Source organism: Oncorhynchus tshawytscha, linkage group LG02 (assembly GCF_018296145.1).
Source record: "Oncorhynchus tshawytscha isolate Ot180627B linkage group LG02, Otsh_v2.0, whole genome shotgun sequence".
NCBI classification, from domain to species: domain Eukaryota; kingdom Metazoa; phylum Chordata; class Actinopteri; order Salmoniformes; family Salmonidae; genus Oncorhynchus; species Oncorhynchus tshawytscha.
The window spans coordinates 18471158-18496048 of record NC_056430.1 but is presented as its reverse complement, the minus strand read 5'-3'; the positions used below and the strand labels follow the sequence as shown (position 1 = coordinate 18496048).

The following is a 24891-nucleotide window of genomic DNA, read 5'->3' as shown; positions in this document are numbered from 1 at the left end:
CCGGACAGCATGCCCTCCGATTTGACACACTGAACTCTGTCTGCAAAGTAATTGGTGAACCAGGCAAGGCAGTCATCCGAAAAACCGAGGCTACTGAGTCTGCCGATAAGAATATGGTGATTGACAGAGTCGAAAGCCTTGGCAAGGTCAATGAAGACGGCTGCACAGTACTGTCTTTTATCGATGGCGGTTATGATATCGTTTAGTACCTTGAGTGTTGCTGAGGTGCACCCGTGACCGGCTCGGAAACCAGATTGCACAGCGGAGAAGGTACGGTGGGATTCGAGATGGTCAGTGACCTGTTTGTTGACTTGGCTTTCGAAGACCTTAGATAGGCAGGGCAGGATGGATATAGGTCTGTAACAGTTTGGGTCCAGGGTGTCTCCCCCTTTGAAGAGGGGGATGACTGCGGCAGCTTTCAATCCTTGGGGATCTCAGACGATATGAAAGAGAGGTTGAACAGGCTGGTAATAGGGGTTGCGACAATGGCGGCGGATAGTTTCAGAAATAGAGGGTCCAGATTGTCAAGCCCAGCTGATTTGTACGGGTCCAGGTTTTGCAGCTCTTTCAGAACATCTGCTATCTGGATTTGGGTAAAGGAGAACCTGGAGAGGCTTGGGCGAGGAGCTGCCGGGGGGGCAGAGCTGTTGGCCGAGGTTGGAGTAGCCAGGCGGAAGGCATGGCCAGCCGTTGAGAAATGCTTATTGAAGTTTTCGATAATCATGGATTTATCGGTGGTGACCGTGTTACCTAGCCTCAGTGCAGTGGGCAGCTGGGAGGAGGTGCTCTTGTTCTCCATGGACTTCACAGTGTCCCAGAACTTTTTGGAGTTGGAGCTACAGGATGCAAACTTCTGCCTGAAGAAGCTGGCCTTAGCTTTCCTGACTGACTGCGTGTATTGGTTCCGGACTTCCCTGAACAGTTGCATATCCCGGGGACTATTCGATGCTATTGCAGTCCGCCACAGGATGTTTTTGTGCTGGTCGAGGGCAGTCAGGTCTGGGGTGAACCAAGGACTGTATCTGTTCTTAGTTCTGCATTTTTTGAACGGAGCATGCTTATCTAAAATGGTAAGGAAGTTACTTTTAAAGAATGACCAGGCATCCTCAACTGACGGGATTAGGTCAATGTCCTTCCAGGATACCCGGGCCAGGTCGATTAGAAAGGCCTGCTCACAGAAGTGTTTTAGGGAGCGTTTGACAGTGATGAGGGGTGGTCGTTTGACTGCGGCTCCGTAGCGGATACAGGCAATGAGGCAGTGATCGCTGAGATCCTGGTTGAAGACAGCGGAGGTGTATTTGGAGGGCCAGTTGGTCAGGATGACGTCTATGAGGGTGCCCTTGTTTACAGAGTTAGGGTTGTACCTGGTGGGTTCCTTGATGATTTGTGTGAGATTGAGGGCATCTAGCTTAGATTGTAGGACTGGCGGGGTGTTAAGCATATCCCAGTTTAGGTCACCTAACAGAACAAACTCTGAGGCTAGATGGGGGCGATCAATTCACAAATGGTGTCCAGGGCACAGCTGGGAGCTGAGGGGGTCGGTAGCAGGCGGCAACAGTGAGAGACTTATTTCTGGAGAGAGTAATTTTCAAAATTAGTAGTTCGAACTGTTTGGGTATGGACCTGGAAAGTATGACATTACTTTGCAGGCTATCTCTGCAGTAGACTGCAACTCCTCCCCCTTTAGCAGTTCTATCTTGACGGAAGATGTTATAGTTGGGTATGGAAATCTCTGAATTTTTGGTGGCCTTCCTGAGCCAGGATTCAGACACAGCAAGGACATCAGGGTTAGCAGAGTGGCTTCTGATGTTGACATGCATGAAACAAAGGCTTTTTCGATCACAGAAGTCAACAAATGAGGGTGCCTGGGGACATGCAGGGCCTGGGTTTACCTCCACATCACCCGCGGAACAGAGAAGGAGTAGTATGAGGGTGCGGCTAAAGGCTATCAAGACTGGTCGCCTAGAGCGTTGGGGACAGAGAATAAGAGGAGCAGGTTTCTGGGCATGGTAGAATATATTCAGGGCATAGTGCGCAGACAGGGGTATGGTGGGGTGAGGGTACAGCGGGGGTAAGCCCAGGCACTGGGTGATGATGAGAGAGGTTGTGTCTCTGGACATGCTGGTTGTAATGGGTGAGGTCACCGCATGTGTGGGAGGTGGGACAAAGGAGTTATCAGGGGTATGAAGAGTAGAACTAGGGCTCCATTGTGAACTAGAACAATGATAACTAACCTGAGCAACAGTATACAAGGCATATTGACATTTGAGAGAGACATACAGCGAGGCATACAGTAATCACAGGTGTTGAATTGGGAAAGCTAGCTTAAACAGTAGGTGAGACAACAGCTAATCAGCTAGCACAACAACAGCAGGTAAAATGGCGTTGACTAGGCAACGGGGCCGACAGATAAAACATAAACAAGCAGAATGGAGTACCGTGATTAATGGACAGTCCAGAGTGCATCAGCTATGTAGCCAAGAGATCAGTGTCCAGGGGGCAGCGGTGGATGGGGCAGGGAAGCTGGACTGGCGAGTGTTATCCAGGTTGAAAAAAAAGTTAACAATGACTAAATAGCTTGTAGCTAGTTAGCTGGTTAGCTTCTGGAGGTTCTTGAGTGTGTTCTAAAAATTAAAAATAATAGCGATTCCGTATCACATTGGGTGAGGCAGGTTTCCGGAAAGGTATAACTGATTAAAAATCAAGAAGAGATAGAAAGTAAATATGGGTCCGGTGAGTGTTTGGGACGCGGCGATTCAGACGGTTAGCAGGCCTGTGCTAACAAGCTAACAGTTCGTAGGCCCGGGCTAGACAAGCTAGCAGTTAGCAGGCCTGTGCTAACAAGCTAACAGTTCGTAGGCCCGGGCTAAACAAGGTAGCAGTTAGCGGACCGGGGCTAGACAAGCTAGCAGTTAGCAGGCCGAGTTTAGCAAGCAGGGAGATAGCGAGGGCTAGAGAGTTGGCCTTTAGGGGACGTCGCGATGGGGTGAGTCTGTTTATTCCTCTTCATGCGGTGACATCGATAGACCGGTCGTGGGCCCGGGTATTGTAGCCCAGGAGTATGCTACGGTGGTGGTACAGGTGCGCTGGCCGGGCTAGCTTCACGCTAAGTGGGTGGAAGCGCTAGCCAGGAGTAATCATCCGGGGTTGCGGTTTAGCTAGATAGCTAGTTGTGAAGATCCAGCTGAAATGTTCCGTTTGCGGTGGGAATCCAGGGATGAGTCCGGGGATGAAAAAATAAATAGGTCCGTTATGCTCTGGTTAGAGTCGCGTTGTTCGAGCTGGCGAGAGCTTTCCGAGCTAAAGGTTAGTTAGCTGATGACCGGTTTGCTGAAGACTGCATAGCTGGTAGTTAGCCGGCTAGCTTCAGTTGAGGGGTTCCGGTTCCGAAGTAAATATAAATACTTTAGGAAAAATAGCTACATTGGGTGAGGCGGGTTGCAGGAGAGTATTTGGAAGCTTAGGTTTAGCAAAATGTTTTTGAAGAAAAATATGTAAAAAACGAAAAATAGACGATATATACAGGGACACGACGAGACAGGACGACTTACTGCTACGCCATCTTGGTCCCTCACCTTAGTCCCTCATCTTGGTCCCTTAATAAACGAAGAAACACGAATATACAAAAACAAGAAACGGAACGTGAAAACCTATACAGCCTATCTGGTGACAATAAACACAGAGACAGGAACAATCACCCACGAAACACTCAAAGAATATGGCTGCCTAAATATGGTTCCCAATCAGAGACAACGAGAATCACCTGCCTCTGATTGAGAACCGCCTCAGGCAACCATAGACTTTGCTAGAACACCCCACTAAACCACAATCCCAAAACCTATGAAAAACCCCAATACACAAACACACCACAAAATAAATCCATGTCACACCCTGGCCTGACCAAATAAATAAAGAAAACACAAAATACTAAGACCAGGGCGTGACAATGTGTTTATTCTTTTACAACTAGGATGGGTAACACTTTAAGAATCCATAATAAACCATAAGGCATTTATAAATTGTATGTTCACCATTTAGTAATCATTACTCTCACATTAATAAACCATTTACTAATCATCCGTAAGGTCTTTTTTGCAGTCCCTAATCTAAAGTGAGTGCTATTTATATTTTATAAATACTTTATAAATGCTTTGAGTGACCAGTGTAATTTCTCACAGAAGCAAACACAGGATGTTTAAGGAAATATGAGTGTGAATAACTAGCTTACTAACATTTGCAAATGTGGGAGTAATGATTAATAAATGGTGAGCAAACGGTTTGTAATATATAATACTGAGCCAAAATATCAATCAACTGGCAGGTAGGGGGTTGCTAGGCCCAGCACAGGCAGTGTGGTCCCCTGGTCTTCTGGTCCCAGTGATGATAGGCACAGCAGCACAGACAGCTGCTGCTGCTGCAGCCGTCAAGTATAGTGGACGTATGGAAACAACAGAGACTGAGTGAGAGACACACACACACATATGTAATAATAATTAACCGTTAGGATGGGGGGGGGGGACATGTATGATAGCCAGGCACTTCTATTTGCAATATAAGTAGTTAGGCTTTCATAAGGTATTATGAGCCAATGATCATCTTTTAGGCATTTATCGAGTCATCTTTCTTCATTCACAACTAGGATGTTGCTGGACCAAGCAGAGGTAAAGTGATCTGTGGGAATGGATGCTAGGCTTAGCAGAGACAGCTCAGAGGTGAGTGTAGTAGATTTGATGTACTGCCAGTTCCTCAATATGTTGGCTCTATATATAATAGCAATTAACACTTAGAAGTGACAGACAGTGACTGACACAGAGTACCAACAGATGAGAACAAGGAAAAGTAGACAGACAGACACAGTGAGACAGACAGACACAGTGACAGACAGACACAGGTGACAGACACCGCGCACAGTGTGGCTGAAATGCCAGGGTTGAATTTTTATCCCAGTCTGCCCTGGCAGAGGGCAGTTCAAATATTTACCCCCAGGATAATATTTCTTTCAAGGTCTTAACCTGCCGCTCCCCCAAGACATTAATGAGTTTGTTTTCCTAATATCTACCAAAGTTTGCTTTCACGGCCGTTTAAATTAAGTGCCTCAAATTAGGGCACACATTTTCATTTGCCTTATCCTGACAAATGAATTAGCTGTGCGCAGTAATGCTGGGAGGAAACGTGTGGTGCCCTCTCAGACGTACACCAGCCAGGCTGCATTACTGTAGCTTTACAGTTCATTAACGAGAGCCCTATTACCCACACTCACTCTCTCACTCCATCTGATGCTGCTACACGGAAATAAAGACAATTACAAGCCTGAACAAAATGTTGTTGAACTTGCAGAGGGAAACTCATTCAAATGAAGAGATGTATTTGCTGTTGTTGGCCTGCTTAGACTAATATCATCAGTTAGGCTTGGTTGCATTTTCCAGCACAGAAACAACTGGGTATGTGACTGTTTATTAACTAATGTCCAGCGTCAGGAGAGAGTGAAACGGTCCATTATAACAGGTGAAGTTGTGTGTTTGTTTCTAGAGAATTAAGGTAGATAGTGAAGTCTAGTACAAGGAGGCTTCCTTCACAGTGACTAAGTGGGATTCTCCCAGTCATCCTTACCTAATGAGGCGCGGAAAAATGCTAATCTGGAGCTTAAAATAACCTTTAATTTGCAGACATTGACGAGCGTTCACATCATCACAAACTGGATAATCTCACCCCACAGACATTCTAAATGTGTTGACACGGCAGAGCCTTCATCTACCTACCTGCGGGGCTTTGATTTAAAGATTACTTTGTGCTGGGCGATATCAAAGTCAACAGTTTGAGTCCGTATGGAACAGAAACACACTTCCTGCTTGGAGAAGTTGAATCAGACAGACAACTCTGTTGGAGAGGTTTCTTTTACACATATGCTATACTGTAGCACGAATGAGAGGCCTTTCTCTAGATACTTTATTCAGTGCATTGTTTTGAGCAGTAAATATTCTGCTTGTATGCGGGCTGCTAGGCTCTGCTTGTGGTGCTATGGTGATGTATGAATTTGGGTGCATGTTGGCTGTAAAGCAGTCTTCTGTCAGTCTCCAAAGCATTGAACAGACAAGCTGCAGCCCACAACTACCAGGCAGGCTTTGCCTTCCGACAAAAATGCATTAAATCACAATTTCCCATCAAAACATTGGTCAGAGTAAAGAGAGTGGTACTAAAGCAATGCTATCAAATTAAGCATAACTATCCTGTCACATTAATTGGGGGTAGACGAGGCCATATTGAGGGCTTTATTATTTGGGCACAACACTGAGGCCGCCAATACTGCTCTAACCAGCGTGGACAAACGGGCCACTAAGGTATGGAGGTGCCAGGCAGCCTCAGGGCAGGGGTGAGTGGTCACAGAGGGCATCATCTAGTCTAGACTCACCTGACTGGAAGATCCGAGCTGCATCCTGCATGGCTGCAGAGACCAGGGCAAAGTGCCTGTAAAGCGGGTAACAACACCCTCCTCCCGCCAGGCCACCAGGACCTTCTGCAATGAGCTGTACGTCTGAAATAAAACAAACAAAAAAGACATGCTGCATTTTCATCATGGCCAGTCACTAGACATTCAAAAAGGGACTTCATCTTAAAAAGTTTGGCTCAGCAGCCTCTTGCTTTCCTCTTCCTCCCTCCAGCACTAAGCAGGCTTGCCCACTCCTAATTGCAGTCTTTGGTAAACTAACGACTTCCCTTTTATAGAGGGGGAAATAGGCAAGGAACTCTTAAACACCTTCTGCAGCCGCAGCCTTTAATTGTTGGTGGTCCTTAATCACTTTTTCAGCTCAAGGCTTTTTCTGAATCGGTGGACAAAAGAGCTCAGAGAGAACCCTCTGCTTTCCTTTTTTATTCATCCTCTCTGGCTTGTTAAGACTGCGCTCAGAGAGAGAGAGACTGTCTCCTTGCATGTCATCAGGGCTCATCCCCTCTCCCTTGGGGCTGTTTAGCAGCCTGGCTGTAAATAAGACTCAGCTGCACACCAACCACCAACCCTGTATGAATGGTTACGAGGCTTGTTAACAGCTTCGCCTACCCTGTCTGAATGGTTAGGAGGTTGGTTAACCCTTTACGCTCGTAGGAATTGGCCTATATGGACAGGGATAAACTGAAATGTTTCTTACAGAAGAAATATGAAATGCATAACCATGGTAGCAATCGAAAGAGAACAGTTTGGAGCTAATGGGGAAATTGTGAGGACACAGCAGTTCACCTGCCACAGATTGAATCCAAAAGATAACACTTGATATTATGTGCACTTTACATTTATTGTAATTTGCCGTATTTGTTGATAACAAAATCTGAAAATACTCTGGATACATTCAGTAACATGATAAGACTATTCCTGAAGAATGTGGAGTAGGTGCAACATAAGATAACAAAAATTACAACGTTTAAGTGAGAGGTCTAACTGGTGTCTACAAGTGGCCACACACCTCTTCAAAGTGTGCACAGTTCCTAAGCAATTCCAATGTACTTTGATGACTCAAAGAAATCTTCAACTATAGAGTACTTTTTTGAGCTCTCCTAGCTGTGCCGTTGAGGAACTAGAACAAGCACACTTTTAGTTGCTTAGTTTGGAACACAACCCTGCATCCCCGCCATCACACGATTACTGTTGTTGTTTACACAATCCAAAAACGGTCCATTATAAATCGCAATCTGGGTCAGTCAAGTGGGCATGATTTTAAAGCTTGTTCTATTGCCAGCATGACTAGCTAAGTAATAAAATATGATTTTACAGTGTTAAGCTTTCACAAGGTAATTCAGAGAAACAGATAGTAATTTTGTTGAGCATAGAAAAGAGTCTTGAAGTTGATGGAAATAGGTCAATGGTCTGCAATCTTTTCCATTTGGAGTGTCAAGTTATCGTACAAATTCTACTGATCTGCGTGCCAGTTGTTATTTTCATATGCACATTTTCGTGGAACAGATTAATTTCATGTATAATAAAGTCATCATATCTACAAAATCAATGTCATGTTGTTAATCAAAATTCTATCTAAATGAAAATGTTACAAATCTAAAAGTAACTTCTATTGCCTTTGGCAAAATGTAAAAATAGCCTACATAGCGGCAACAAATAAAAACCTTGCAACCCGCCAGTAGAAAATACATTCCATGTATTAACACATCACTTCTGTTCTGACAGGTGCATGATATTGATTAAAATAAATATCATATAAATCACATAGGCTACGCATGGCCTGTCTGCAAAGAACTTGAAACATTGTATCAACTATTGACTTAGTCTGGATGAAGCTTGTGCTAGCAAACTTGCAACATTGTCTAAATGGGGTGGCAGGGTAGCCTAGTGGTTAGAGCATTGGACTAGTAACCGAAAGGTTGCAAGCTCAAATCCCCGAGCTGACAAGGTACAAATCTGTCGTTCTGCCCCTGAACAGGCAGTTAACCCACTGTTCCTAAGCCGTCATTGAAAATAAGAATATGTTCTTAACGGACTTGCCTAGTAAAATAAAAAAATATTCTGGGCCCTCAGAGTTTCCTGTGCCAGTGAGCTCCTGACAGACAGACACAGCTGTAAGCTATTTGCACAAGGGATAAGTAATCAGATAGGCCTTTTTTATGACGATTCCACCGGATCAGAGCATGACCTTTCCCCTTCCCTGCTTAGTGGACTATTGTCATTTTCAATGGATGTAAAAACAGATTTAGTTTACTTGCTGTTTGAGGTGAACGCAAAACTACTTTCAGAGGTTACACAGTGATGGAGCGTTAAGACAATCAGAAAAGTACCAGATCCACAGATGGCCACATTTATAAGCCTACATTTGCGCAGGAGCGCTCTAAACAAACGATAATGAATAAATTGACAACTCCTAAACGGAATGAAATTAACCAAAACTTCTCACAAGTACAGGCTAGGTTGTGCGCTCTGCAAAACGTGTTCACTCGTACAACGAGAACAGTAAGACTGTAATAATAATAATATATTGAATGCATTAACAGAAATCACCGTAACCAAACAAACATTGTAGATGATAAATTATGGTAATTGACGATAAATGTCCTTACTACTGGTGATACTGGTGTGCCATCTTCACGGTCTCCGCAATGGATTAGTCTACTCAGACAGGCATGAATTAGATGTGTCTCATGTGCCATAACCTTTTTTAAAATTATATATTTGCCACTACTGGATCAAAAACTCTTGGTCGACCAACAGCCTAACAACCAACCAAACAATCAACCAGTCGACTAAATGGGGTCAGGCCTAAAACAGTTACTAGAGGGTACAAGATACACTGAGTATACAAAACATTAAGAACACCTGCTCTTTTCAGGTGATAGCTTTCACCTGATTCACCTGGGTCAGTCTATGATTCCTTATTGATGTAACTTGTTAAATTCACTTCAAATCAGTGTAATTGAAGGGGGGGGGGAAAGGTTAAATAATTATAAATATTTTTAAGCCTTGAGACAATGGAGACATTGTGATTTTGTGTCATTCAGAGTGTGAATGGGCAAGACAAAAGTTTTAAGTGTCTTTGAACAAGGTATGGTAGTAGGTGCCAGGCGCACTGGTTTGTGTCAAGAACAGCAACGCTGTTGGGTTTTTCATGCTCAACAGTTTCCCATGTGTATCAAGAACGGTCCACTACCCAAAGGACATCCAGCCAACACAATTGTGGGAAGCATTGGTGTCAACATGAACCAGTACCCTCTTGAACACTTGACACCTTGTAGAGACCATTCCTCAACGAATTCTGGCTGTTCTGAGGTCAAAAGGGAGTTCAACTCAATATTAGGGAAGGTGTTCCTAATGTTTGCTATACTCAGTTTATGTTTTGAACTGGCTACCTAGTTAGTCTGTTCTCGATCATATTTTACAGGCTAAGCATATCTGCTGCTGCAATGTCTGACTGTCTCTCCTTGAGCAACAGCTGTCTCGCACACATGCAGGTGATGCGCGCAAACACAGACGTGCTAAAGTGTCATTCCAATCCTGGCTGATATGTAGATTTGTATTTGATTGATCAAATATTTAAAAACTGTGCCTAAAGAAATTACATGAACAGAAATTATTACATTAATTTCCATTACTTTTCAGACTATATCATTTCCAAAAACTTTTCCAGGCCTGGAAAACACAAATGTTAAAATTCCATTACTTTTCCAGGACTTTCATAACTGTAAAAACCCTACAGGAGGGGTTGTGGCAACTTCTTGTCGTGCGATACTCAATTTCAGAATGGCTGTCAGTCAAAACCCATACAACGCTGTGAAGCACAGAGCCAGAGCTATGAGTGTAAAGGGTTAACAGCTCCACCAACCCTGTCTGTCTGGTTAAGAGGCTGGTTAACAGCTAGCAGATGGAGGGAGGGGGGAAAGAGAGAAGGGTGAGAGTTAGACAGGGGAAGGGAGGACGAGAATAAAAGGGAAAGACAAAAAAGGGAAACAGTGAAAGATTGAGAGAAATGGAGAAAAGAGAGATATAGAAAGGGAGGGGATAGTTAAATACAGAGAAACGGGAAGAGAGAGAGAGCGATACTAAGGGAGGGGATACTTAAATAGAGAGACGGGAAAAGAGACTTGGTAAAGTAGAGGAATAGAGAGAGAGAATGAGGATGAGAGAGTGAGTGAGTGACAGAGCGGCTGAGAGACAGAGTGGATGAGCGACAGAGCGGATGAGAAATGGGGTCCCGTCAGTCTCTCCCAGGCAGACAGCTCTACTGACGAGGGCTTTCAGGCAGCTGCAGGATGTCATTAGATTACCACTTCCTCCATTATCACCATTATGGCCAAACTGCTATCTCTCAGGCGTCCGATTACCAGCCCTCACTGTCAGGTTCACAGGGAAAGGTTTAAGATGAGCCGCACACTCTCGTCCTTCTTCGTCCTCTGGTGCCTTCACACAAACACCATCGATCAGGGAGCAGACAGCCACCTCGCACCCCATTCGTCTGTTTTCCAGTTGGGAAAAAACACCTGGGCTTGTTCACAGCCCCGGGGCACACCCTAATACTCCCTCTGTACCTACACACTGATGCACGCAAGCCACACATGCACACAGGTCTAAGAGGAACCAATCTGTCGTCATAGCTTTAACCTGGCCGCCTCTTCTTCTCCTAAAACAATGCTATCAGTGTACCAGTAGGAGATGACAATCAGTGGATATATACAGTGCCTTCGGAAAGTACTCAGACCCCTTGACTTATTTCACATTTTGTTACGTTATAGCCTTATTCTAAAATGGATTAAAAAAAAAAAAATTCAGCAATCCACACACAATGCCAACCCGAAAACAGGTTTTTAGACATTTTAGCAAATGTATCAACAACAAAAAACACTGATATACCTTATTTACATAATTCTTCAGGCTAGGGTCTATTTTTCTCCACTTCCTGTCTGACTGACGTGCCCAAAGTAAACTGACTGTTACTCAGGCCCAGAAGCCAGGATATTCATATAATTGGTACCATTGGATAGAAAACACTTTGAAGTTTGTAGAAATGTTAAAACAATGTATGAGACTATAACACAATTGATATGGTAGGAGAAAATCCAAAGAAAAACTAACCGTGCCCATGCTCTTACAATGGAAAGCTATGGGGCATTTGCAATTCCAGCTCCCAGATTGCAATTCCTACGGCTTCCACCTGATGTCAACAGTCTTTGTTCAAGGTTTCAGGATTGTTTCTTCCCAAACGAGGAAGAAGTTTTAGTACTGGGAGTCAGAGTTGGAAAGCAGTCTGTGCATGCGCGACGAAGAGGACACACACATGCTAATTTTACTTTCCTATTGAACAAACTTATTTCCGTATTAAATATTATAGTTTAATTACATTTGAGGGTACCTGAGGATTAGATAGAAACGTATTTTAAGAAAGTTTAACGGTAGCTTTTTTGGATTCCTTTCTCTGCACGTTGAACGAGTGGATTACTCAAATCGATGGCACCAACTAAAGTCTTTTTGGGATATAAAGAAGGATTTTATCTAACAAAACGACCATGCATGTTGTCGCTGGATTGCAAATCAGAGGAAGACTTTCAAAAAGTAAGTGAATATTTAATCGCTATTTGTGATTTTATGAAGCCTGTGCTGGTTGAAAAATATTTTGATGTGGGGCGCCATCAAACAATCGCATGGCATGCTTTCGCTGTAAAGCCTATTGTAAATCGGACAATGCAGTTAGATTAACAAAAATTTAAGCTTCTTAAGACACTTGTATGTACCTAGATGTTTAATATCCATAATTTTTATGATTATTTATTTGAATTTCGCACCCTCCAATTTCACCAGAAGTTGTCTCAGACCCTTTTCTATGAGACTTGAAATTGAGCTCAGGTGCATCCTGTTTCCATTGATCATCCTTGAGATGTTTCTACAACTTGATTGGGGTGCACCTATTGTAAATTCAATTGATTGGATATGATTTGGAAAAGGCGCACACACACCTGTCTATATAAGGTCCAACAGTTAACAGTCCATGTCAGAGCAAAAAACAAGCCATGAGGTCGAAGGATTTGTCCGTAGAGCTCCAAGGCAGGATTGTGTCGAAGCACAGATCTGGGAAAGGGTACCAAAACATTTCTGCAGCATTTAAGGTCCCCAAGAACACAATGGCCTACATCATTCTTAAATGGAAGAAGTTTGGAACCACCAAGACTCTTCCTAGAGCTGGCGGCCGGCCAAACTGAGCAATCGGGGAGAAAGGCATTGGTCAGGGAGGTGAGCAAGAACCCGATGGTCACTCTGACAGAGCTCCAGAGCTCCTCTGTGGAGATGGGAGAACCTTCCAGAAGGACAACCATCTCTGCAGCACTCCACCAATCAGGTCTTTAGAGTGGCCAGATGGAAGACACTCCTTAGTAAAAGGCACATGACAGCCCACTTGGAGTTTGCCAAAAGGCACCTAAAGACTCTCAGACCATGAGAAACAAGATTCTCTGGTCTGATGAAACCAAGATTGAACTCTTTGGCCTGAATGCCAAGCATCACATCTGGAGGCAACCTGGCACCATCCCTAAGCTGAAGCATGGTGGTGGCAGCATCATGCTGTGGGGATGTTTTTCAGTGGCAGGGACTGGGAGACTAGTCAGGATCGAGGCAAAGATGAACGGAGCAAAGTACAGAGAGATCCTTGATGAAAACCTGCTCCAGAGCGCTCAGGACCTCAGACTGGAGCAAAGATTCACATTCAAACAGGACAACGACCCTAAGTACATAGCCAAGACAATGCAGGTGTGGCTTTGGGACAAGTCTCTGAATGTCCCTTTGCAGAGTTCATTCTTCCAAGGTAATGTACAGAACAGAGGCGTTTATCCCACTTATACCACAGTTGCCAAAGAAAACCATATGAAATCACAAATTTACAGGTAGAAATACTTTGTTGTTTGTTGATATTTTCATTTTTATAAGCAAATTCATACTTTCTCATCTTTCGGTTGCTAGAGACACAACCCAGTCGTTCGTTCGATTATGTCTCTGCAAAAACAAATCAATGCTAGTTAACTAAGTTTTTCCTTGTTGGACCTGCGTTTACAATGTATCCAATTTCAGTTTGTGCAGTTGTTGGTTTAGCTTTCTGTAACTTTGTAGCAGGTACGGTCTGCATGTGTAGGCGCATATTATTGCAAGGTGTCCTGATATCTTTTCCAACTGTCCCATTATCTGGTTTTAATGTCCATTCTAGAATGCCCTTATAGCCAATCAGAAACAAGTATTAAACAATGCTGTGGTATAATCAATGATAATTACAGACTGCCCCCCTAATACTTACATCAAGCAAGCAGAGTGCCACTGAGTTTTCCAATGGTCCACGGTGATTCAACACCTTGAGAGATCAGAGGTCAATATCTACACAGAGACTTCAGAGAATCAAGGTGTCAAACACACAACATGGGTCTACAACATGCGAGGACGCTATGATACCAAGAACACACTCTCACACACTCTTAAACAATCAGTCTCCAGTGTCCATTATAGATACTTTATTTTAGATGAACACGATCTCTGGAAAAGTATACTTTGTTGCAGAATCTCTATGGAGTAGCCATAACACCCCAGATGTTAATAGAACGTTCATAGATGACTTCACAGGTAACTGTCTAAAGTATGTGTTCATAGCAGTCCTAAGAATTACAGCTCTGGGTCAGACCCAATCATGTACAGTACCAGTCAAAAGTTTGGACACACCTACTCATTCAAGGGTTTTTCCTTCTTTATTTTTAAAAACTCTTTTCTACATCGTATAATAATAGTGAAGACATCAAAACTATGAAATAACACATATGGAATCATGTTGTAACCAAAAAAGTACTAAACAAATCCAAATATATTTTAGATTCTTCAAAGTAGCCGCCATCATATATTTTGATACATTGAATGTTAATATTGTGAACCTATGTTATACATTTTTTACCTCCTGTTTCCTCCTGCCCCTATATATAGGACCTTCTACCCCCACCTGTGATATGGATGCCTGATGAAGACCTAAGGGACAAAACATTATGTCATGACGTGGCTCTCTTTGGGTATAGCGAGTGCCTTCCCCCGCTCTCCCTCTTACACCCAGGTTCTGTTATCTCAGGTTGTAAATTCCTGGAGGAGACTCTCTTCTTCATGCAGTATAGAGAGAGGGTTCACAGTAGAACTAAGGAACTTTTTCTACCTCACAGAACTTGAGAACTGAACAATATCCATGTTTTGGAGAATGTGTAAACGGTTGGTGGAGAATCCAGCTATGACCGGTCCATTTTGTCTAATGTTTGTGACCTCATGAGAGACAATACAGCCACATTACCATAACTCTGTTTATACAAGAGTCTCTGTTATGAGATTTGCATCTAATTATTGTATAAAATGAATAAGTAAAGATTAAACTATGTGAAATTATGTAATGTCATTTTAAACTGTTTAATGAAAAGAGAATCCAATTCCCTTTCAAATTTAACTAAGTCATTGGCACTCCCCATGGGGCTGCCCTTTTTTGCTGTTCCGAATATAAACCCCACCAGGAGAAGCCCACTGCAGTCCAAGCATACCTCGATTACTGAGTGGGCCAAGGTTTGAGTAGAGACCATGCATTCCTCGGTTGTTGAATTCCTAACCAAACCACGTGGAACATTGGCTACATTGGTGGAAATGGTTAAACTCTGAGACTATCGATACAGACAGAATAAGATCAAATCTTCGATACTAATTACTAGTCTGCAGCTAGAATTTATGTTGACTGAATGCCAAGACCGACAACCGCCGAAACAACTATTCTATAAGAACATTTCTGAATAGGACTGTGAAGTATCCATTCTAACAACGAAAGACTTCATGGGAGAGAGAGAGAAGTTCAGATGAACTTTCCAACAGAAAGACGGACGATTCCAACAGAGATCATGACGACACACTGAGCGTAAATATATATATTGATTGCAATTATTCCTGAATGAGTGAGCGTTCATGTGCAAAGGATTAGCATTTCAATTATTATAATTATCAACCGTGTAGTGTCTTTTGTGCCCTTCTCAGTCCCTTTGTCTACCAAGCGTCATATCGGTTTAGCCCACTAGGGCACATCCCCTATTATTTCCTTGTAATCATATCTACTTTGTTTGTTTGTTTATGCATTTCTGTGATTATTTAGTTAGTAAATAAATGATTAAGACAATTGATGTATGGATGATTCATAGTGAAGGCTGGGTTTGTGCAGATAACCAACCATTCACAACGTTTGGAATGAGACTAACGTGAGGTAAAGAATAATCCATTACTTTGAAGACTAATTGATCAGATATTAAAATATCTGAAAAGTTATATTAGGAAAATTATAACTTTGTAATCTGAAGATTTTCCTTGGTGCCCTGACTTCCTAGTTAATAACATTTACATGATTAGTTTAATCACTTAATAATAATTACAGAGAATTGATTTGATAAAATAACAGTTTTCACTTTAATGATGCCAAATACACGACAGTTATTATAAATAAATATCACCTTGGAGCTTGAGCAGCAGTGTGCAGAATTTTCTGTTTTCCTAACTAGACAATCTCTCATAGTAGACCTTTACTCTCTTACATCTACCTCCATCTGTGCCGCAAAGGACTGTAGTAGGGGTTAGTGACATTAAGACAACATTGAGCTCTCAAGATCCCTACAGAATATTGGTGTAAGCCCATGTTAAAGCTTTGACATGGTGGAGGATGTAGAGATTTGCCACTCAAGTCCAACTGCAATGTGACGATCTCTTGTCGGTCGTTGACTCACATTGTGCTCTACCTCTGTAGTGCGCACTTCGTAGCAGTATGCTAGGATGATGTCCAACAGGCTGAGCCACACCTGGACACAGGCCTTCTTGTCCAGGAAGTAGGAATAGTTGGTGAACTTCCTCAGTTGCTCTTTCTCATCAATCAGTGGAGGACACTGCTGCAAAACAGCAGTCCACATGTACACTCACTGGGTTTTACACAGGCCTAATCATCATGACCTGTTTTACAAATGCATTCATTTGGAAGCCCATGTCCTGTAGTGTGGGAGGAGAACACTACTATGTTGTCAGTTCATTTGGAAAGAATCAAGTCCCTAATGAGTTTCTTCCTCAGTAACTGATCAAGATACCCTTCGACCCAAATTATATTGGTAAAGTTTTATCTGCAACTTTCAGTGCTGAAAACCAAGCTGAAAATCTGCAAGAACAGATTCAAGTCAGCACTTTCTCTGCAGCTTATGGAACAGCTGAAAGCAATCCTTCCATTTGCCTGTTGAGTGGGGTGCATGTGGGGAGGGGGGACAGCCCCTATGCTGAGCCCCTGATGTGAGAGGGGCGCTGGGTGTGTGGGCTAGCGCACAGGCACGCAGAGACCCACACACCGCAGCAGCAGTTTCAAATGATACTCTTGGCTGCACTGGGCTCTTGGCTCCGCTGGGAGCTGGATTCCTGCTGCATTACGTCAGGGCTTAGATCCCTGCAGACGGTACCGGAGTCCCTCGCCAGTGCAGCTGCAGCATCCCAGCCTGGCCAAGCAGAGCACACACACCTCCCCCCACCACACCTCCCCTACCGCCCGGGAGATCAGCCAGGACCCTGGGGAGAAACTCAGTGCCCCACTGGCCCACATCCAGCTGTCTGCCTCAGTGTAGAAAACAAACACTGACCGGGTCCATTTAAATGATCAGGGAAAAGGATAGGGCTGCTGGCAAACAGGTTCCTTTGTCTATTTATTAGAACAGCATTAATACAGTCCAGCATTTATCAAGATGCAATAAAATGCGTATACATGCACATCGTCATTCAGTGATATCTAGCCTAAGAGGGCATCAGCGGCTATAACTCCTGTTTTTTCCCCACATGTAACTGAACTAAAGAGTTACGTATTTAAAACAGGATGAATGTGGGATCTCTGCTGACCATTAAACTGTCAAATCACAAGCTAACTAGGCCTACATAATGCAGCCGCAGCGCTCCATCCATCCAAGAGACATCATATGTCCCATGGGCGTAACAGGTAGTCAGCCTGCCATGCAGGCTCCTCGTGAAGTGCAATGTAAGGTGGTTAGAGCGTTGGACTAGTAATCGGAAGGTTGCAAAAACAAATCCCCGAGCTGACAAGGTAAAAATCTGTTGTTCTGCCCCTGAACAAGGCAGTTAACCCACCGTTCCTAGGCCTTCATTGAAAATAAGAATGTGTTCTTAACTGACTTGCCTAGTTAAATAAAGGTGTAAAAAACGAAAACTTGATATCGGCCCTAATTAATCGGCCATTCCGATTAATCGGTCGACCTCTAAACTCTACATCACTGAGGAGCTTCTGACGTATGACTTTGGTAGTGCAGAATAATGTGGAGCACACAGGGTCCTCAGAAACTTTAATAAAGCTTCTGTCGATTGCCTTATATTCAAACATTATGCCTTGAAATGTAACTGAAAACGCAATTGTTTGAGATTTTCATTTTCTGCAGTGAACCTGCGAGTCAATGCAATGAATATAGTGATGAATCACTAAACCAGCCATAAGAAGTGCTGCAGGTCGAGACAGGGCTGTCATGTCCGATCAGCCCTGGACACTCAGGTCATTTGGACACAGTGGACAGCTGTGGCCTGTCAGTGCTCTGGCCTCGACACAGGGGAGAGAGAGAGGGGGCACACAGGCCCAGGGTGGGGGTTTCAACTTCATTAGCACTAGTGTCTACACCCATCTGTCAGCTGACATATACAGGTAACAGTCTCATTACTCAAATGAGGCCTTCAAAGTATAATGAAAACAGGTGCTTCCACACAGGTGTGGTTCCTGAGTTAATTAAGCAATTAACATCCCATCATGCTTAGTGTCATGTGCAAAAAATTATTTTGGGCATTATTTTGGCTACCATGGCTATGCCCCAATAGGATGACAATGCCTCCATCCACAGGGCAGGAGTGGTCCCTGAATGGTTTGATGAGCATGAAAACAATGTAAACCATATGCCATGGCTGTCTCAGTCACCAGATCTCAACCCAACTGAACACTTTTTGGAGATTCTGGAGCTTCGCCTGAGACAGCGTTTCCCACCACAATCAACAAATGATGGAATTTCTCATGGAAGAATGGTGTCACATTCTTCCAATAGAGTTCCAGACTTGTAGAATCTATGCCAAGGTGCATCGAAGCTGTTCTGGCTCGTTGTGGCCCAACGCCCTATTAAGATACTATGTTGGTGCTTCCTTTATTTTGGCAGTTACCTGTATATCTTTGTCTTAGGGGAGGTGAGGGAGGGAGAAAAAGCTGAAGAAGGTCAACATGTGAAAGCATAAGAATTTAGCCTTCCCACATGACATGTAAGCAAACATTTAAAATCATAAGCATGCTATCAAGATTTTACTGCAAACAGCAACATTTGCTGACCAACACTCTACTCGACAGGCAGGGGAAGGCTGAGTGCTCTATCTCAGAATGCAGAATGAGAAGAGGGAGTCCACAGAGTTGCAGGGAAATGTAATGTTCTTTAGAGGGCTGGATTCCTCCTGCTTGCCTGCCGCTAATGGGCTGTGTATCAGTGCTGAGTAGCATTGACTGATGGCTGTTGGTCATTATGTGATCTCTCCAGAGCTAGGCAGACAGGGATCCTTGCATTCTCAACCCAACGCACCCTGCTGACATAATGCTATCTGTTTTTATCTAAATCCTTTCCCGAGTGTACCGTACGACATCCTGCACTAACATAAGCTGTGGCTACTGGCCATGTGTTTGTTGAGGCGGTGGGAGCAGAGGAATTAGTAGGCTGTTAGTAGAGCTGGATGGCACAACTGAATTGTCTCACAGTGGAGCAGTGAGGCTCCATACACCCTTATCGCCCTCATCTGAGAAAGAAGAGAAAACAAACAAACCTGGGGGCCTAGCCAGCCAGCCAGCCCTGGATCACACCTTTTAAATGACTCATCGATTTCATATGTCATGGGCTGACAGAGAAAGAATAAAGAGAAAGAGGATTTGTGGGGGAGTGAGGCAATGGCGATATATACTATTTGCCAGATTCCCACTCGACCTATGTCACAACTCTCCTTCCCTGGCAATAGATATGAGTCTGGATAGGGGGGTGGCTGGGAAGAAAAGGGCAATTGTGTTGAAATATACATTTTAAGGAAAGGTCTAACAGTTGAGAACTGAAACGAGGATCTATTCTAGACAGAATACATTCTATAAACAAAGGCAACCAAATGAACCAATACAACAGGGAAACATCTCCAAATTACATTTAAAGAACCAACTCTGTAGTCTTAATGTCAACCTCATCATCAATCCAGTGAAATGTTATCACCTACTGCGAAACCACAACCTCACAACTGACAGTACCCAGAAAAACAATTAGGAATACTGAATATACAATGTTTAGGACTAATTACGTATACATTAACATACTTTATCAAGTCAAGTTCCTTCTTTGTTGTCTGTATTTTTACACCACCTGCTGGTGGGAATCTTACTTTGTCTGAGCTGAGCTACAACTATAGGTTACTACATGAATTACAGCATACCACAGATATAAGATCAAATTAATGTAAAGTGTTAGCATCTGATTTGGGGATGAACTATCCCTTTACATGTAGTGCTTTCGAGGAGAGAGAAAGGATGAGCTCACCTGCCTTTCTCTGCAGGATGGAGTCTGGGCTCAGACCAGACCACCACGGGCAGAACTTCAGCTGACCCTGGATCATTTCGTCTTTAAACAGGTCAGCACTACAGAGACAAACAGGTCGGTGTCATGACAGATTATAATGTAATAAAACGTATATAATCCGTGCAGTAGTTAAATGTCATAGAATTACTAAATTATGGGGTACTATTCTTTGGATAACTCACAGGTAGGTAATGGTCATGGCAGAATATGGACGTCTCGGCGTCTAGCCTTTCCCGTCTCCTCTCTGATGCTGTGGTCCTATCTGGGTTTCGGACATCACTCAACTCCTCCTGATTGGACAATCCTCCATCAGATTTTCACATGCTGTACTTGATGTAATGTTTTCCTGCTTATATGACCAGAAAGAACTCCTGGCCTTTCTTATGTGAACTATAACAATCACATTCTAAACCTGCTAGCAGTGATTCCAAAAGAAACCATTCCACTACTAATTTCTAGTCATTGTCTTCAATAATAAAAAAAGTATTCTTTTAAAATATATATAATAATTATTGGCCCATCCACCTCTTCAGAGGACAAAAGTAACTTTGTTTTACATTTTTGTTTTTTTACAGTTATTTTGTTACATATACATTATTCATACAAGCCAATGACCTTACCTGCAGTCCAGTGAACACTCCGGACCTCTGATTCCCAAAGCCATACTTCTGCAGTTTATTCAGTTGCTCCTTCAAGGTCTCCATGTCCACCTGCTGCTCAACCTGCCAGTCAAACCCATCTTCATCATCCTCTTCCTCACCTTTCAGACTCCCACTGCACACCTATGTTATGTAAAGCATCAATGTCTTCGGGAGAAACCAAACCATTCAGCCAAATGGTATTACTAAAATCACCAATGACTAAATCCAGTGGGGTTTTCTGTTCTCAGTCCTTACTCAAGCAAGTTTCATTGGGCTTCATTTAAACAACAATAAGGCTTCCAACCACATACTGCTAAATTAATCTAATCTAACAGTATCATCAACCAGGGCACAGTTTTTAGAAAGTTATCTATCTGGATTTCGCCTATTGCATAAGATTAAATGCATAAAATTAGAATGAATAAAACAGGGGTCTCCATTCAAGTCAATGATTAGTCCATTCTATTCAATCTATTTCTATGCATTTTATCCTATCCGATAGAAAAAATTCAGATAGATACCTTATGAAAAACTGGAGGCAGGATACTCTTCAAGATACCCAGGTCTTCCAACAGAGACTTGGGTGAGCGGGAGCCGTTGGGACCCAGGAGACTGGTCAACATCTGGAGCCCTTCAAAGTGCTCCCCTGCAGTCTCCTTGAGGACGCACAGGGTAAGAAGACCTGAGACATATCACAGAGAGAACATCAGGGAGCAGTTGAAACAAGTGGCACCAATAGATTGTTTAGCTGTTCAAGGTGTATAGATGTAGACAATGTGGAAGCAAATGGGATAGAATTGTCTTTCTCTAAACTGTCCTGAAGCATCAGATAATTTTTGTTAATCAATTAGATATGGCTCCTTACATGTACAGTAAATGTTAATGATAAATGCATGATTGAATCTCTGCAGAACAGACACCTATTCAGTCTAAAGTAGAGGTTTAGTTCTCTAAAAAGAGCAATTAAAAAAAGAGAGACTACACAATCGATAAAATATGTGACCATTCCTTCACGTCTAGCCAAGGAGAACATTTGTAACATTTTAAAGAACTCATAAAACTTTCAACACTGAGTATTTATCTTAAAAATGCTTTATGCTAGTTGGCTAATTGCCATGGCTGTGTGCCCCTAAAGAAGCATCTTAATGATTTCTAATTGCGAGTGCAAACGGGGATACCCATTAGAGAAGGTTTATTAGCAGCAGTTAGTGGCTTATTTAGACAGTTTGTCAAACAGCGCATCGCTGATCGAGGGCCAATGAGGTGTAAAGTGTACAAAAGGCTAACGCTCCACCAACCCAACGTAATTAAGAGATCATTTGAAATGAAACTCATTAAAGAGAGACAGAAGTGTTCCATTACTAACTGATAAAATTGCTTTGCCACTTACACTAGTAACAAATACTTTGAATCAAAGTAGCCTCACGAGCTGGTAAATAAAATAAATACATTAAATACATTAATAAAAAAAAAAGGCCAAGTCTCACTAAGTAGGCATTCATTATTACATCACTGACAGCTCAAATTGCCCTTCACATCTAATAGTACAGCTAGTGATTAAGCCTGGGTGACTGACTGACTTTAGTAATACTTAAAGAGCACCAGAGATCAATCCCACTGACTGCTATCAGCCTCATGACTCCGGGTCCTGCTAGAGTATCTCTGACTAGCTGTAGTACTAACCGCACACTGTGGAGTCTAGTGAGAAAAGAGAACATCCTCCTAATCACCAGTAAAGCAGATCTGATTACTAGGAGGTCAAACACACTGACCGAGATAGGGTCCCATTGCTTTTGAATGATTGTTAGTTTTTCCCCTATATTCAATTAGCAGCTAAATTGTTTCCGATACTCCAAAAAATATAATCATACACACACACACACACACACACACACACACACACACACACACACACACACACACACACACACTGCATTCGGAAAGTATTCAGACTCCTTGATATTTTCCCCTATATTCAATTAGCAGCTAAATTGTTTCCGATACTCCAAAAAATATAATCATATACACACACACACACACACACACACACACACACACTGCATTCGGAAAGTATTCAGACTCCTTGATATTTTCCACATTTTGTTAGGTTACAGCCTTATTCTAAAAAGAAAATCAATTTAATCCTCATCTATACACAATAACCCAAAATAAAAACAGATATACCTTATTTACATAAGTATTCAGACCCTTTGCTCTGAGACTTGAGCTCAGGTGCATCCTGTTTCCATTGATCATCCGTGAGATGTTTCTACAACCTGATTGGAGTCCACCTTGTGGTAAATTCAATTGAATGGACATGATTTGGAAAAGCACACAGCTGTCTGTATAAGGTCCCACAGTTGACAGTGCATGTCAGAGCAAAAACCAAGCAAAGAAGTTTGATGGAATTGTCTGTAGAGCTCTGACACAGGATTGTGTCACGGCACAGATCTGGGGAAGGGTACCAAAACATTTCTGCAGCATTGAAGGTCCCCAAGAACACAGTGGCCTCCATCATTCTTAAATGGAAGACGCTTGGAACCACCAAAACTCTTCCTTGAGCTGGAAGCCCGGCCAAACTGAGCAATCGGAGGAGAAGGGCCTTGGTCAGGGAGGTGACCAAAAAGCCAATGGTCACTCTGACAGAGCTCCAGAGTTCCTCTTTGGTGATAGGAGAAAATTCCAGAGGGACAACCATCTCTGCAGCACTCCACAAATCAAGCCTTTATGGTAGAATGGCCAGACGGGAGCCACTCCTCGGTAAAAGGCACATGACAGCCCGCTTGGAGTTTGCCAAAAGGCACCTAAAGGACTCTCAGAAACCAATATTGAACTCTTTGAACTGAATGCCAAGCATCACATCTGGAGGAAACCGGGCACCATCCCTACGGTGAAGCATGGTGGTGGCAGCATCATGCTGTGGGGATGTTTTTCATTGGCAGGGACTAGGAGACTAGTCAGGATCAAGGCAAAGATGAATGGCGCAAAGTACAGAGAGATCCTTGATGAAAACCTGCTCCAGAGCACTCAGGACCTCAGACTGGGGCGAAGGTTCACCTTCCAACAGGACAACGACCCTAAGCACACAGCCAAGACAGCGCAGGAGTGTCTACGGAACAAGTCTCTCAATGTCCTTGAGTGGCCCAGCCAGAGCCCAGACTTGAACCCAATCGAAGTCTCTGGAGAGACCTGAAAATAGCTGTGCAGCGAAGCCCCCCATCCAATCTAACAAAGCTTGAGAGGATCTGCAGAGAAGAATGGGACGAACTCCCCGAATACAGGTGTGCCAAGCTTGTAGCGTCATACCCAAGAAGATTTGAGGCAGTAATCGCTGCCAAAGGTGCTTCAACAAAGTACTGAGTAAAGGGTCTACGTAAATGTGTTATGTCCGTTTTTTTATTTTGTACATTTGCAACAAAACATTTTTTTGCTTTGATACTATAGGGTATGTAGATTGAGGGGGAAAAAACATTTTAGAAAAAGTCAAGGGGTCTGAATAGTTTCTGAAGGCACTGTGTATGTACATAAAGTACCAGTCAAGTTTGGACACACCTACTCATTCAAATCAAATCAAAATCAAATCCAATGTTTTTATATAGCTCTTCGTACATCAGCTGATATTTCAAAGTGCTGTACAGAAACCCAGCCATTCAAGTTTGATTTTTTATTTGAACTATTTTCTACATTGTAGAATAATACTGAAGACATCAAAACTATGTAATAACACATATGAAATCATGTAGCAACCAAAAGTGTTAAACAAATCAAAATATATTTTATATTCTTCAAAGTAGCCACCCTTTGCCTTGGTGACAGCTTTGCACAATTCACATTCTCTCAACCAGCTTCATGAGGTAGTCACCTGGAATGCTTTTCCAACAGTCTGGAAGGAGTTCCCACATATGCTGAGCACTTGTTGGCTGCTTTTCCTTCACTCTGCGGTCCAACTCATCCCAAACCATCTCAATTGGTTGGGGGATTGTGGAGGCTAAGTCATCTGATGCAGCACTCCATCACTCTCCTTCTTGGTAAAATAGCCTTTACACAGCCTGGAGGTGTGTTGGGTCATTGTCTTGTTGAAAAACAAATGATAGTCCCACTAAGCGCAAAACAGATG

General features: G+C 42.9%; 1 pseudogene; it reads right to left on the bottom strand.

The window, feature by feature from the left end:
- Positions 1-24891, bottom strand: part of LOC112220290 — a 47680-nt pseudogene that overhangs the window by 19280 nt on the left and 3509 nt on the right.